The 13,800-nt window shown below is 38.5% G+C and overlaps 3 pseudogenes; all 3 read left to right on the forward strand.

The window, feature by feature from the left end:
- The first annotated feature begins 1,603 nt into the window (after positions 1 to 1,603).
- Positions 1,604 to 2,425, forward strand: LOC149240340 (polygalacturonate 4-alpha-galacturonosyltransferase pseudogene; annotated as a pseudogene).
- A 693-nt stretch (positions 2,426 to 3,118) lies between these two features.
- Positions 3,119 to 7,423, forward strand: LOC149240341 (polygalacturonate 4-alpha-galacturonosyltransferase pseudogene; annotated as a pseudogene).
- Positions 7,424 to 8,116: 693 nt separating this feature from the next.
- On the forward strand, positions 8,117 to 12,443 carry LOC149240342 (polygalacturonate 4-alpha-galacturonosyltransferase pseudogene; annotated as a pseudogene).
- Positions 12,444 to 13,800: the final 1,357 nt, after the last annotated feature.

Below are 13,800 nucleotides of genomic sequence, written 5' to 3' on the forward strand. Positions count from 1 at the left end.
TAATAAAGGATAACAAATAGGTTCATTCTTCTCTCTTTTCCCCCACCATTTCTGGCAAGTACCTCTTTATTTTTTACAAGCTTGAGGAGGATAACATATGCTTGATTATAAGCTCATCCTTTGGATGAGTCCAACTTAGTTTAGATTCGGACCCTAAGAAGGAGTGGTCCGTTTCTGTTTGTAATCGAACAGGTCCTTTACTGTGAAATTTTAACGAGTCCAGTATAGGAGAAACTCGGCGTTTTTCAATTTTAGAGAGTCTAAAAAAACTAAAGAAGACTCCAAGGTGAACTTTTTCATAAATTTGTGTCTCCCAAGCTCAAAAAAGTATAAAATAATACCTGAGAGAACCGCTTGATCTCGCGACCAAGGAGTACTTTCATGATTAATGCCTTTGACCTGAAAAGTAAAAAGCGATTAGAGGCATGTCGTTTTATTTCCAGTATCGAATTCGAAACGACAAAAATCCGACAATCTTTTCGTGTTTTTATGGTTAGAAAAGGGCTGTAAGAGGACCGTCTTTTAATTCCGTTTTAACGAGTGTAAAAGAAACGCTCGACAATCTTTTCATGTTTTAGGAGTCAGAAAAGGGCTTAAAAGATGACTCTGATGTCTTGGTTCGTGAAAAATGATGATTTTACCCTAAAGTCCTTTTGTCCTGCACAAAAACAACACATTACTCATACCTGTTTAAGATGGGCAAAAATACATTGAAAAACATCCTTTCGTGGTGAAAAATAAACAAACTTAGCATTCATTTATCCAAAAAACCTATAAAAAGACTTTTTACCATGTCATTTTTACCATTTTACTGTTGAGGGTGAGAAAAGGGCTTTTGGCAAGAAACTTCCCGTGGAATTTGCGGAGAATCCGACTGTTGGAATCGAGCGCCGTCTCTTTCAGGTATTTCACAACATCCTCCTCTTCAATTTCATTCGTTTAGAATTCCATTTTAAGTTCTAGTTTGATTTTTTGGAGGGTTTGGGGTTTTAGGGTCCGCTTTTCGGGGGACGCAGGTGCCCCATGGGTTACTTGCGTACCCCGACATTTTCGTATATGGAAAAATGGTCGGAGTACGCAGCCCACCTTCAGAACAGCTGCGTACCCACGATATGTTTTCTGAACGCGGGGTGCGTACTCCTCGCAAAGCGGATTTTCAAAACCCAAACTCAAAACCTAACCATCAAAATTTGATTTAATGAATTCTAATCAATGTTTTTTGGTGTGTCGTGTTATCACTGAAAATGCTGTTGTCAAAATTTTTTTAGCTTATCTTAAAGACAGGGAGTTTTCGCAGCGCATGAATTCTTTTTAGCAGTTTCGCAGCGCTACCTGTTTAGGTGATTTCGTAGCATGCTACGAAATTGGGAATTTGTTCAAGTTTTCAGTGGAGGTTCAAATCCTATCATGCCTTTTGTACATGGGCTACAACTGCTGTGGATGAGGTTGATGTGCTTAAAGGTCTAATGCTGACTAAAGGATATAACTCTGGTGTTATGCATTATTTTCTGACAATGTGCTGGCTACCTCTGTCGTGGTTAATTCAACCATACTGAATGGCAAGGAACCTGAAAAGCATGTTTTTCATCTTGTAACGGATAGATTGAATTTTGGGGCTATGAAGATGTGATTTTTAGAAAACCCTCCAAGCAAAGCTACAATACATGTTGAAAATGTTGATGATTTCAAATGGCTAAATTCTTCCTATTGTCCAGTTCTAAGGCAGCTTGAATCTGTAGCAATGAAAGAATATTATTTTAAGGCAGATCATCCAACTACTCTAGCAGCGGGTTTTTCCTATTTGAAGTATCGAAATCCAAAATACTTGTCTATGCTAAATCATCTTCGCTTTTATTTACCACAAGTTTACCCTAAACTGGACATGATCCTCTTTTTGGATGATGATATCGCGGTACAGAAAGATTTGACTGCACTCTGGTCTGTCAACCTCCAAGGAAAAGTAAATGGTGCAGTTGAAACATGTGGCGAGAGTTTCCATCGCTTTGACAAATATCTGAACTTTTCTAATCCTCACATAGCCCAGAACTTTGATCCGAACACTTGTGGTTGGGCATATGGGATGAATGTTTTTGACTTGAAAGAATGGAAGAAACGTGATATAACTGGCATTTATCACAAGTGGCAAAGCATGAATGAGGACAGGGTATTGTGGAAGCTTGGAACACTGCCACCCGGTTTGATTACATTTTACAACTTGACCTTCCCTCTGAATACTTCCTGGCACGTATTGGGCCTAGGATACAACCCAAGTGTCGAGTTTTCAGATATTGAAAATTCAGCTGTCTGTCACTATAATGGAAACATGAAGCCTTGGTTAGAGATAGCAATGAGCAAATATAGGTCTTACTGGACAAAATATGTAAAAGTTGATCATCCATATTTACAACAATGCAATATCAGTTAAATGGTTATCATTTGCTATGCCAGTACTTGTCGGAGGAAGTGCATTTATATCCCTATTCACTTTGGTCCGTTCTCTGTTTCTATACATATGTCCATGGAGTTTAGGATATCTGTATGTATTCATTTGTTGATGGAGTTTCTTGTTCAAAACATCCATATGCGGTTTTGGGTGATGTTCCTAGGTATTCAGAGCTAGATTCAAAGCATTCCAGAGCACGCCAAAAAATGAAACATGCGGTGATCTGAGTTATACATACAATGCAATTATTGCAGTTGTTTCAGATAGTTATCTGCGGACGTGGATTTCAAAGCCGCAGCACCTCTTCGCACCAGTCCATGATATTGTAACGGTGAAGACGGAGGCCAACACTGGAGATACCAGGAAAGTCATATGTAATGCGGCATTTCTTGTTGCATACCCACCATCAGGCCTTTCTCCGCTTGTGACAAATCTTGTTATTTGCAACAGCGGATTTTTAGAGAGATCTAGATAACTGTAGCATATGTCCGGTAAAGGAGGGGTTAATGAAAGAAGTTGTTTCACTTATACATAATCCTGTGGATTCAGGGTAAACGGCTGGCTTGATTCATATAAGCTCGATAAAGTCCGTTGGACAGGTGTCACAACACAGTATTTAGCAACACCATTTGTCGAGAAGGTGTATGAACACATTAAAGAGACTTTAAAGCGAATATGCAACCATTGTTTATCGCTGGCCCGAGTATAAGACTGCAATATCTGAAGATAAAGAAGGATGGCGAACTGTTTACAGTTCCTTACAGAAGTTTGCATTTTTCATAGTATTGCAGAGATAAATTCGTTTCCCAACTGTTGATTAGAAGGTTAAGAAGGGTGTTTCATTGGTCAATGAGAAATGCTCAAGAAGAAAGTCAGTTAAAATAAGTTTAGATCAGGGAGATTGAACAAATATCATTCCGGTTGCTAAATGAGCCATTTACAAATGCTTATCACTACATTCCGGAAATGAAGACTGGTTACAATTATGTGCAATAGAGGAAGCCGTTGAAGATATGCTCCAAAGGCCTGGAACTAGTTATGGCTGCTAAAGAAAAACAATCATTAACCTTCTCAAGCAAAAAGATCTAAGCATTCAAATAGGGGATTCCTAAAGACTGATGCTGTTAAGTTTAGTATCCAGGAGATTATTGCTGAAAGTGAAGAGGAGCGAAAATGAAGTCTGTGAACTTTCTGTATGATTAAGGTTTCTAGATGAGGTTTTAAAAGATGGCTCCAGTTGTTCTGGTATTCCTCACCTCAAAGAATGTCATAACCAACAGAAAGAAAGTAGAGAAAATATCTTGAAGACAACAGAGATAGGTTTATCTAATCAGGTGGTTATTAGAAGACTGTGTTTTTATGATTACACAGCAGTTTCGTAGCGCACTACGAAACTGCTGTAGCTGCATGCTTCAGTTAAGCCAGCTAATTATGTACATGTGACTGCAAATCTTTTTGAAAGTTCGGTTATCACACAGGTATATGGAAAGGGTTGGCCAGCACATCAAAAACATGGCAGCATTCCATACTTGGGGTTATTAAAAGAGCTGAGACAGGTTGCTGAACTTTCGGAGAATGTTGGGAGACAGAGACCATTAAAATAGGAGCATATCTTTTGGTCAATTAATGAGCCATCAACGCTTTCAAGCATCCAAAGTCAGCATTCATTGCATCTGTAGTTCAGTCATCTCAACCCAAGCAGCAAAAGGACATGTGTCAAGAGCCGGAACAGCATCATGCTACGAGGAGCAAAGATTGTGGATTTTGATTAAATGAAAACCATTTGTAATTTCAGTTTAGCCATTATGTAATTAATAAGTTAGTTATGCACTAGATAGGGATAGTCAATAGCCACCTTCGAGGCTCCCCTCATGCTGGAGGAGGAAGCTCGAGGTGTTAAGTTTTCTTGCCTATAAAGGGATCAGATTAGGATGTAGAAGGGGTTGGACATTTTATACAAAAACAGAGTTGTTTTGGGCCATTGTAAGACTTGTGACAGTAATAGTAAAACAGTGTTGATTTCTTCTCAAGATTCTCGATGGATTATTGTGTTCAAATATAATGATGGTGTTTTATATTTTATGTTCTTTTACAGCCTTGTTGTAACACAATCACTCAGAATTCATAATCTTATGCTCTGACTTCCTGTGTGTTTGGCAAGCTGTGGTTTTGATGGAGTATGTTTGACATGTAATGCAAAGAGCCTTGACTTCCATGAGATGACTATGTTTTTCTTGTTTACTTAGTATATGAGACTCCATAGCCCAATGAGAACCAGTTTGATATGTTTCCAACCAGCTTTTGCTTTCATGAATGAGTAAAGAGTTATACATCTATTGCAGTGAAGGATTTTTATCAAGAGTTTGTGAGAGAGCCCTCTCTGATCAAAGAGGCTAATCTTTGATCTAAAGTTAGGTTGAAAGAGTTACATGAAATCTTGCTTGGTTGCAGCCCTCAGTAGTGATTTTGTGATAACATTTTGGTGCGTCTGCCGGGAGCTTAAGATTGAATTTCTGAAGGTAGCAGGAGTTCAAATGATTTTCGAGGCTGCAAAACTACCTTGGCGACTCCATTGTTGAAGAATTCAAGGTTTATATATTCATGCTGATTCCACTGGAGTTATGAAAGACCCAGAAGCTGCCCTTTTTTGTTCAAGGTATGCATGCATAGATTTCTCAGGAATTCATGGTTTCCCAAATCATTTTCCCAAGGATGCATACTTTCTAAGGAATGGTCCAAAATTCAACGGAGAGGATTTAAGTTTAACCTTGAATCATATATCAGATTTTTGTGAATTTACACAGCTTCTTAGAGTTAAACATGAAGATGTTTGCATTATGTTATTTTATGATTCACTTCAAGGGAAATGCAAACAGTGGGTTGAATGCTTGCCTGCCGAATCCATTAAGTCATTTCAAGACCTTTGGCTTATGTTTTTGGAGGAATGGATAGATAGGACAGAGGTGGTGGCAGACTCTCCCTCAGTTGAAGGTTTTAAACAATGGAATAATGATCATAGTAAAGAAGAAACAAATGAATCTTTTTCTTTGTCCTTATCCTCATATCTGAAATCCTTTGACTGCAAGTCAGAGGATAAGATGAAATTTTTTGATGAATTTGCCAAAGATATTGAGAAAGAAATTGAAGGTTTAGAAGGACAAATTCAGGCATACAGTTTTCCTGATCATGATTATTATTCTCAGAAATTTTTTATGGTTGAACGCAAGGAGACTATGCTGGTTCCTCTCTCTTTCATGATTGAGGAACTGAACACTGTGATTGAAGATCAGTTTGCACAGCTGGAAAGTTTCAAGGAAGGACAAGCTGATCATGTGTTCTGGGATCCTATAGCTGATTGCATGGAAGAGTTTTACTCTCCAGTGTTTCAGTTTTCCTATGAAGATCAGAGACTATTTCAGTGGCAGCGGTCTTTACACTATCACATTGGCTCTCAAATCCGATACAGTCAGAGAAAATTTCAGTGGCAGCGGTCATTACACTGTCATATTGGATCTGAACTCCGATGCAGTCAAAGAAATCAAATATCAGATAAGACAAATGATTGGCTGCATTGGAAATTTCACATTGATTGAGCTGAAGAAGTTGAAATGGTTAGGGTGGGTAGTTAGAGGTAAATGCAAATAAGCTCAAGGTTGGCTGAGCATTTATTTTTCAGTAGATGTAGTTTTCTTTTTCCTACAGTCATGCTGGTCAGGCAAATTTCTGTTTGTCAGATAAATGTTATGAGGCAGTGGAGCTGCATGTTCTTAGTGTACCTCAAGGGCACACTATCCCAAGTGGAGCCACTGTTATCACTGAAAATGCTGTTGTCAAAATTTTTTTAGCTTACAGCGCATGAATTCTTTTTAGCAGTTTCGCAGTGCTACCTGTTTAGGTGATTTCGTAGCATGCTACGAAATTGGGAATTTGTTCAAGTTTTCAGTGGAGGTTCAAATCCTATCATGCCTTTTGTACATGGGCTACAACTGTTGTGGATGAGGTTGATGTGCTTAAAGGTCTAATGCTGACTAAAGGATATAACTCTGGTGTTATGCATTATTTTCTGACAATGTGCTGGCTACCTCTGTCGTGGTTAATTCAACCATACTGAATGCCAAGGAACCTGAAAAGCATGTTTTTCATCTTGTAATAGATAGATTGAATTTTGGGGCTATGAAGATGTGATTTTTAGAAAACCCTCCAAGCAAAGCTACAATACATGTTGAAAATGTTGATGATTTCAAATGGCTAAATTCTTCCTATTGTCCAGTTCTAAGGTAGCTTGAATCTGTAGCAATGAAAGAATATTATTTTAAGGCAGATCATCCAACTACTCTAGCAGCGGGTTTTTCCTATTTGAAGTATCGAAATCCAAAATACTTGTCTATGCTAAATCATCTTCGCTTTTATTTACCACAAGTTTACCCTAAACTGGACATGATCCTCTTTTTGGATGATGATATCGCGGTAAAGAAAGATTTGACTGCACTCTGGTCTGTCAACCTCCAAGGAAAAGTAAATGGTGCAGTTGAAACATGTGGCGAGAGTTTCCATCGCTTTGACAAATATCTGAACTTTTCTAATCCTCACATAGCCCAGAACTTTGATCCGAACGCTTGTGGTTGGGCATATGTGATGAATGTTTTTGACATGAAAGAATGGAAGAAACGTGATATAACTGGCATTTATCACAAGTGGCAAAGCATGAATGAGGACAGGGTATTGTGGAAGCTTGGAACACTGCCACCCGGTTTGATTACATTTTACAACTTGACCTTCCCTCTGAATACTTCCTGGCACGTATTGGGCCTAGGATACAACCCAAGTGTCGAGTTTTCAGATATTGAAAATTCAGCTTTCTGTCACTATAATGGAAACATGAAGCCTTGGTTAGAGATAGCAATGAGCAAATATAGGTCTTACTGGACAAAATATGTAAAAGTTGATCATCCATATTTACAACAATGCAATATCAGTTAAATGGTTACCATTTGCTATGCCAGTACTTGTCGGAGGAAGTGCATTTATATCCCTATTCACTTTGGTCCGTTTTATGTTTCTATACATATGTCCATGGAGTTTAGGATATCTGTATGTATTCATTTGTTGATGGAGTTTCTTGTTCAAAACATCCATATGCGGTTTTGGGTGATGTTCCTAGGTATTCAGAGCTAGATTTAAAGCATTCCAGAGCACGCCAAAAAATGAAACATGCGGTGATCTGAGTTATAAATACAATGCAATTATTGCAGTTGTTTCAGATAGTTATCTGCGGACGTGGATTTCAAAGCCGCAACACCTCTTCGCACCAGTCCATGATATTGTAACGGTGAAGACGGAGGCCAACACTGGAGATACCAGGAAATTCATATGTAATGCGGCATTTCTTGTTGCATACCCACCATCAGGCCTTTCTCCGCTTGTGACAAATCTTGTTATTTGCAACAACGGATTTTTAGAGAGATCTAGATAAATGTAGCATCTGTCCGGTAAAGGAGGGGTTAATGAAAGAAGTTGTTTCACTTATACATAATCCTGTGGATTCAGGGTAAACGGCTGGCTTGATTCATGTAAGCTCGATAAAGTCCGTTGGACAGGTGTCACAACACAGTATTTAGCAACACCATTTGTCGAGAAGGTGTATGAACACATTAAAGAGACTTTAAAGCGAATATGCAACCATTGTTTATCGCTGGCCCGAGTATAAGACTGCAATATCTGAAGATAAAGAAGGATGGCAGACTGTTTACAGTTCCTTACAGAAGTTTGCATTTTTCATAGTATTGCAGAGATAAATTCGTTTCCCAACTGTTGATTAGAAGGTTAAGAAGGGTGTTTCATTGGTCAATGAGCAATGCTCAAGAAGAAAGTCAGTTAAAATAAGTTTAGATCAGGGAGATTGAACAAATATCATTCTGGTTGCTAAATGAGCCATTTACAAATGCTTATCACTACATTCCGGAAATGAAGACTGGTTACAATTATGTGCACTAGAGGAAGCCGTTGAAGATATGCTCCAAAGGCCTGGAACTAGTTATGGCTGCTAAAGAAAAACAATCATTAACCTTCTCAAGCAAAAAGATCTAAGCATTCAAATAGGGGATTGCTAAAGACTGATGCTGTTAAGTTTAGTATCCGGGAGATTATTGCTGAAAGTGAAGAGGAGCGAAAATGAAGTCTGTGAACTTTCTGTATGATTAAGGTTTCTAGATGAGGTTTTAAAAGATGGCTCCAGCTGTTCTGGTATTCCTCACCTCAAAGAATGTCATAACCAACAGAAAGAAAGCAGAGAAAATATCTTGAAGACAACAGAGATAGGTTTATCTAATCAGGTGGTTATTAGAAGACTGTGTTTTTATGATTACACAGCAGTTTCGTAGCGCGCTACGAAACTGCTGTAGCTGCATGCTTCAGTTAAGCCAGCTAATTATGTACATGTGACTGCAAATCTTTTTGAAAGTTCGGTTATCACACAGGTATATGGAAAGGGGTGGCCAGCACATCAAAAACATGGCAGCATTCCATACTTGGGGTTATTAAAAGAGCTGAGACATGTTGCTGAACTTTCGGAGAATGTTGGGAGACAGAGACCGTTAAAATAGGAGCATATCTTTTGGTCAATTAATGAGCCATCAGCGCTTTCAAGCATCCAAAGTCAGCATTCATTGCATCTGTAGTTCAGTCATCTCAACCCAAGCAGCAAAAGGACATGTGTCAAGAGCCAGAACAGCATCATGCTACGAGGAGCAAAGATTGTGGATTTTGATTAAATGAAAACCATTTGTAATTTCAGTTTAGCCATTATGTAATTAATAAGTTAGTTATGCACTAGATAGGGATAGTCAATAGCCACCTTCGAGGCTCCCCTCATGCTGGAGGAGGAAGCTCGAGGTGTTAAGTTTGCTTGCCTATAAAGGGATCAGATTAGGATGTAGAAGGGGTTGGACATTTTATACAAAAACAGAGTTGTTTTGGGCCATTGTAAGACTTGTGACAGTAATAGTAAAACAGTGTTGATTTCTTCTCAAGATTCTCGATGGATTATTGTGTTCAAATATAATGATGGTGTTTTATATTTTATGTTCTTTTATAGCCTTGTTGTAACACAATCACTCAGAATTCATAATCTTATGCTCTGACTTCCTGTGTGTTTGGCAAGCTGTGGTTTTGATGGAGTATGTTTGACATGTAATGCAAAGAGCCTTGACTTCCATGAGATGACTATGTTTTTCTTGTTTACTTAGTATATGAGACTCCATAGCCCAATGAGAACCAGTTTGATATGTTTCCAACCAGCTTTTGCTTTCATGAATGAGTAAAGAGTTAGACATCTATTGCAGTGAAGGATTTTTATCAAGAGTTTGTGAGAGAGCCCTCTCTGATCAAAGAGGCTAATCTTTGATCTAAAGTTAGGTTGAAAGAGTTACATGAAATCTTGCTTGGTTGCAGCCCTCAGTAGTGATTTTGTGATAACATTTTGGTGCGTCTGCCGGGAGCTTAAGATTGAATTTCTGAAGGTAGCAGGAGTTAAAATGATTTTCGAGGCTGCAAAACTACCTTGGCGACTCCATTGTTGAAGAATTCAAGGTTTATATATTCATGGTGATTCCACTGGAGTTATGAAAGACCCAGAAGCTGCCCTTCTTTGTTCAAGGTATGCATGCATAAATTTCTCAGGAATTCATGGTTTCCCAAATCATTTTCCCAAGGATGCATACTTTCTAAGGAATGGTCCAAAATTCAACGGAGAGGATTTAAGTTTAACCTTGAATCATATATCAGATTTTTGTGAATTTACACAGCTTCTTAGAGTTAAACATGAAGATGTTTGCATTATGTTATTTTATGATTCACTTCAAGGGAAATGCAAACAGTGGGTTGAATGCTTGCCTGCCGAATCCATTAAGTCATTTCAAGGCCTTTGGCTTATGTTTTTGGAGGAATGGACAGATAGGACAGAGGTGGTGGCAGACTCTCCCTCAGTTGAAGGTTTTAAACAATGGAATAATGATCATAGTAAAGAAGAAACAAATGAATCTTTTTCTTTGTCCTTATCCTCATATCTGAAATCCTTTGACTGCAAGTCAGAGGATAAGATGAAATTTTTTGATGAATTTGCCAAAGATATTGAGAAAGAAATTGAAGGTTTAGAAGGACAAATTCAGGCATACAGTTTTCCTGATCATGATTATTATTCTCAGAAATTTTTTATGGCTGAACGCAAGGAGACTATGCTAGTTCCTCTCTCTTTCATGATTGAGGAACTGAACACTGTGATTGAAGATCAGTTTGCACAGCTGGAAAGTTTCAAGGAAGGACAAGCTGATCATGTGTTCTGGGATCCTATAGCTGATTACATGGAAGAGTTTTACTCTCCAGTGTTTCAGTTTTCCTATGAAGATCAGAGACTATTTCAGTGGCAGCGGTCTTTACACTATCACATTGGCTCTGAAATCCGATACAGTCAGAGAAAATTTCAGTGGCAGCGGTCATTACACTGTCATATTGGATCTGAACTCCGATGCAGTCAAAGAAATCAAATATCAGATAAGACAAATGATTGGCTGCATTGGAAATTTCACATTGATTGAGCTGAAGAAGTTGAAATGGTTAGGGTAGGTAGGTAGAGGTAAATGCAAATAAGCTCAAGGTTGGCTGAGCATTTATTTTTCAGTAGATGTAGTTTTCTTTTTCCTACAGTCATGCTGGTCAGGCAAATTTCTGTTTGTCAAATAAATGTTATGAGGCACTGGAGCTGCATGTTCTTAGTGTACCTCAAGGGCACACTATCCCAAGTGGAGCCACTGTTATCACTGAAAATGCTGTTGTCAAAATTTTTTTAGCTTATCTTAAAGACAGGGAGTTTTCGCAGCGCATGAATTCTTTTTAGCAGTTTCGCAGCGCTACCTGTTTAGGTGATTTCGTAGCATGCTACGAAATTGGGAATTTGTTCAAGTTTTCAGGGGAGGTTCAAATCCTATCATGCCTTTTGTACATGGGCTACAACTGCTGTGGATGAGGTTGATGTGCTTAAAGGTCTAATGCTGACTAAAGGATATAACTCTGGTGTTATGCATTATTTTCTGACAATGTGCTGGCTACCTCTGTCGTGGTTAATTCAACCATACTGAATGCCAAGGAACCTGAAAAGCATGTTTTTCATCTTGTAACAGATAGATTGAATTTTGGGGCTATGAAGATGTGATTTTTAGAAAACCCTCCAAGCAAAGCTACAATACATGTTGAAAATGTTGATGATTTCAAATGGCTAAATTCTTCCTATTGTCCAGTTCTAAGGCAGCTTGAATCTGTAGCAATGAAAGAATATTATTTTAAGGCAGATCATCCAACTACTCTAGCAGCGGGTTTTTCCTATTTGAAGTATCGAAATCCAAAATACTTGTCTATGCTAAATCATCTTCGCTTTTATTTACCACAAGTTTACCCTAAACTGGACATGATCCTCTTTTTGGATGATGATATCGCGGTACAGAAAGATTTGACTGCACTCTGGTCTGTCAACCTCCAAGGAAAAGTAAATGGTGCAGTTGAAACATGTGGCGAGAGTTTCCATCGCTTTGACAAATATCTGAACTTTTCTAATCCTCACATAGCCCAGAACTTTGATTCGAACGCTTGTGGTTGGGCATATGGGATGAATGTTTTTGACTTGAAAGAATGGAAGAAACGTGATATAACTGGCATTTATCACAAGTGGCAAAGCATGAATGAGGACAGGGTATTGTGGAAGCTTGGAACACTGCCACCCGGTTTGATTACATTTTACAACTTGACCTTCCCTCTGAATACTTCCTGGCACGTATTGGGCCTAGGATACAACGCAAGTGTCGAGTTTTCAGATATTGAAAATTCAGCTGTCTGTCACTATAATGGAAACATGAAGCATTGGTTAGAGATAGCAATGAGCAAATATAGGTCTTACTGGACAAAATATGTAAAAGTTGATCATCCATATTTACAACAATGCAATATCAGTTAAATGGTTATCATTTGCTATGCCAGTACTTGTCGGAGGAAGTGCATTTATATCCCTATTCACTTTGGTCCGTTCTCTGTTTCTATACATATGTCCATGGAGTTTAGGATATCTGTATGTATTCATTTGTTGATGGAGTTTCTTGTTCAAAACATCCATATGCGGTTTTGGGTGATGTTCCTAGGTATTCAGAGCTAGATTTAAAGCATTCCAGAGCACGCCAAAAAATGAAACATGCGGTGGTCTGAGTTATAAATACAATGCAATTATTGCAGTTGTTTCAGATAGTTATCTGCGGACGTGGATTTCAAAGCCGCAACACCTCTTCGCACCAGTCCATGATATTGTAACGGTGAAGACGGAGGCCAACACTGGAGATACTAGGAAAGTCATATGTAATGCGGCATTTCTTGTTGCATACCCACCATCAGGCCTTTCTCCGCTTGTGACAAATCTTGTTATTTGCAACAGCGGATTTTTAGAGAGATCTAGATAACTGTAGCATCTGTCCGGTAAAGGAGGGGTTAATGAAAGAAGTTGTTTCACTTATACATAATCCTGTGGATTCAGGGTAAACGGCTGGCTTGATTCATGTAAGCTCGATAAAGTCCGTTGGACAGGTGTCACAACACAGTATTTAGCAACACCATTTGTCGAGAAGGTGTATGAACACATTAAAGAGACTTTAAAGCGAATATGCAACCATTGTTTATCGCTGGCCCGAGTATAAGACTGCAATATCTGAAGATAAAGAAGGATGGCAGACTGTTTACAGTTCCTTACAGAAGTTTGCATTTTTCATAGTATTGCAGAGATAAATTCGTTTCCCAACTGTTGATTAGAAGGTTAAGAAGGGTGTTTCATTGGTCAATGAGCAATGCTCAAGAAGAAAGTCAGTTAAAATAAGTTTAGATCAGGGAGATTGAACAAATATCATTCCGGTTGCTAAATGAGCCATTTACAAATGCTTATCACTACATTTCGGAAATGAAGACTGGTTACAATTATGTGCAATAGAGGAAGCCGTTGAAGATATGCTCCAAAGGCCTGGAACTAGTTATGGCTGCTAAAGAAAAACAATCATTAACCTTCTCAAGCAAAAATATCTAAGCATTCAAATAGGGGATTGCTAAAGACTGATGCTGTTAAGTTTAGTATCCAGGAGATTATTGCTGAAAGTGAAGAGGAGCGAAAATGAAGTCTGTGAACTTTCTGTATGATTAAGGTTTCTAGATGAGGTTTTAAAAGATGGCTCCAGCTGTTCTCGTATTCCTCACCTCAAATAATGTCATAACCAACAGAAAGAAAGCAGAGAAAATATCTTGAAGACAACAGAGATAGGTTTATCTAATCAGGTGGT

The sequence above is a fragment of the Pinus tabuliformis genome, chromosome 8 (assembly GCF_031772625.1).
Source record: "Pinus tabuliformis cultivar Carrire ecotype Pingquan chromosome 8, CPIR1, whole genome shotgun sequence".
In the NCBI taxonomy this organism is placed as follows: domain Eukaryota; kingdom Viridiplantae; phylum Streptophyta; class Pinopsida; order Pinales; family Pinaceae; genus Pinus; species Pinus tabuliformis.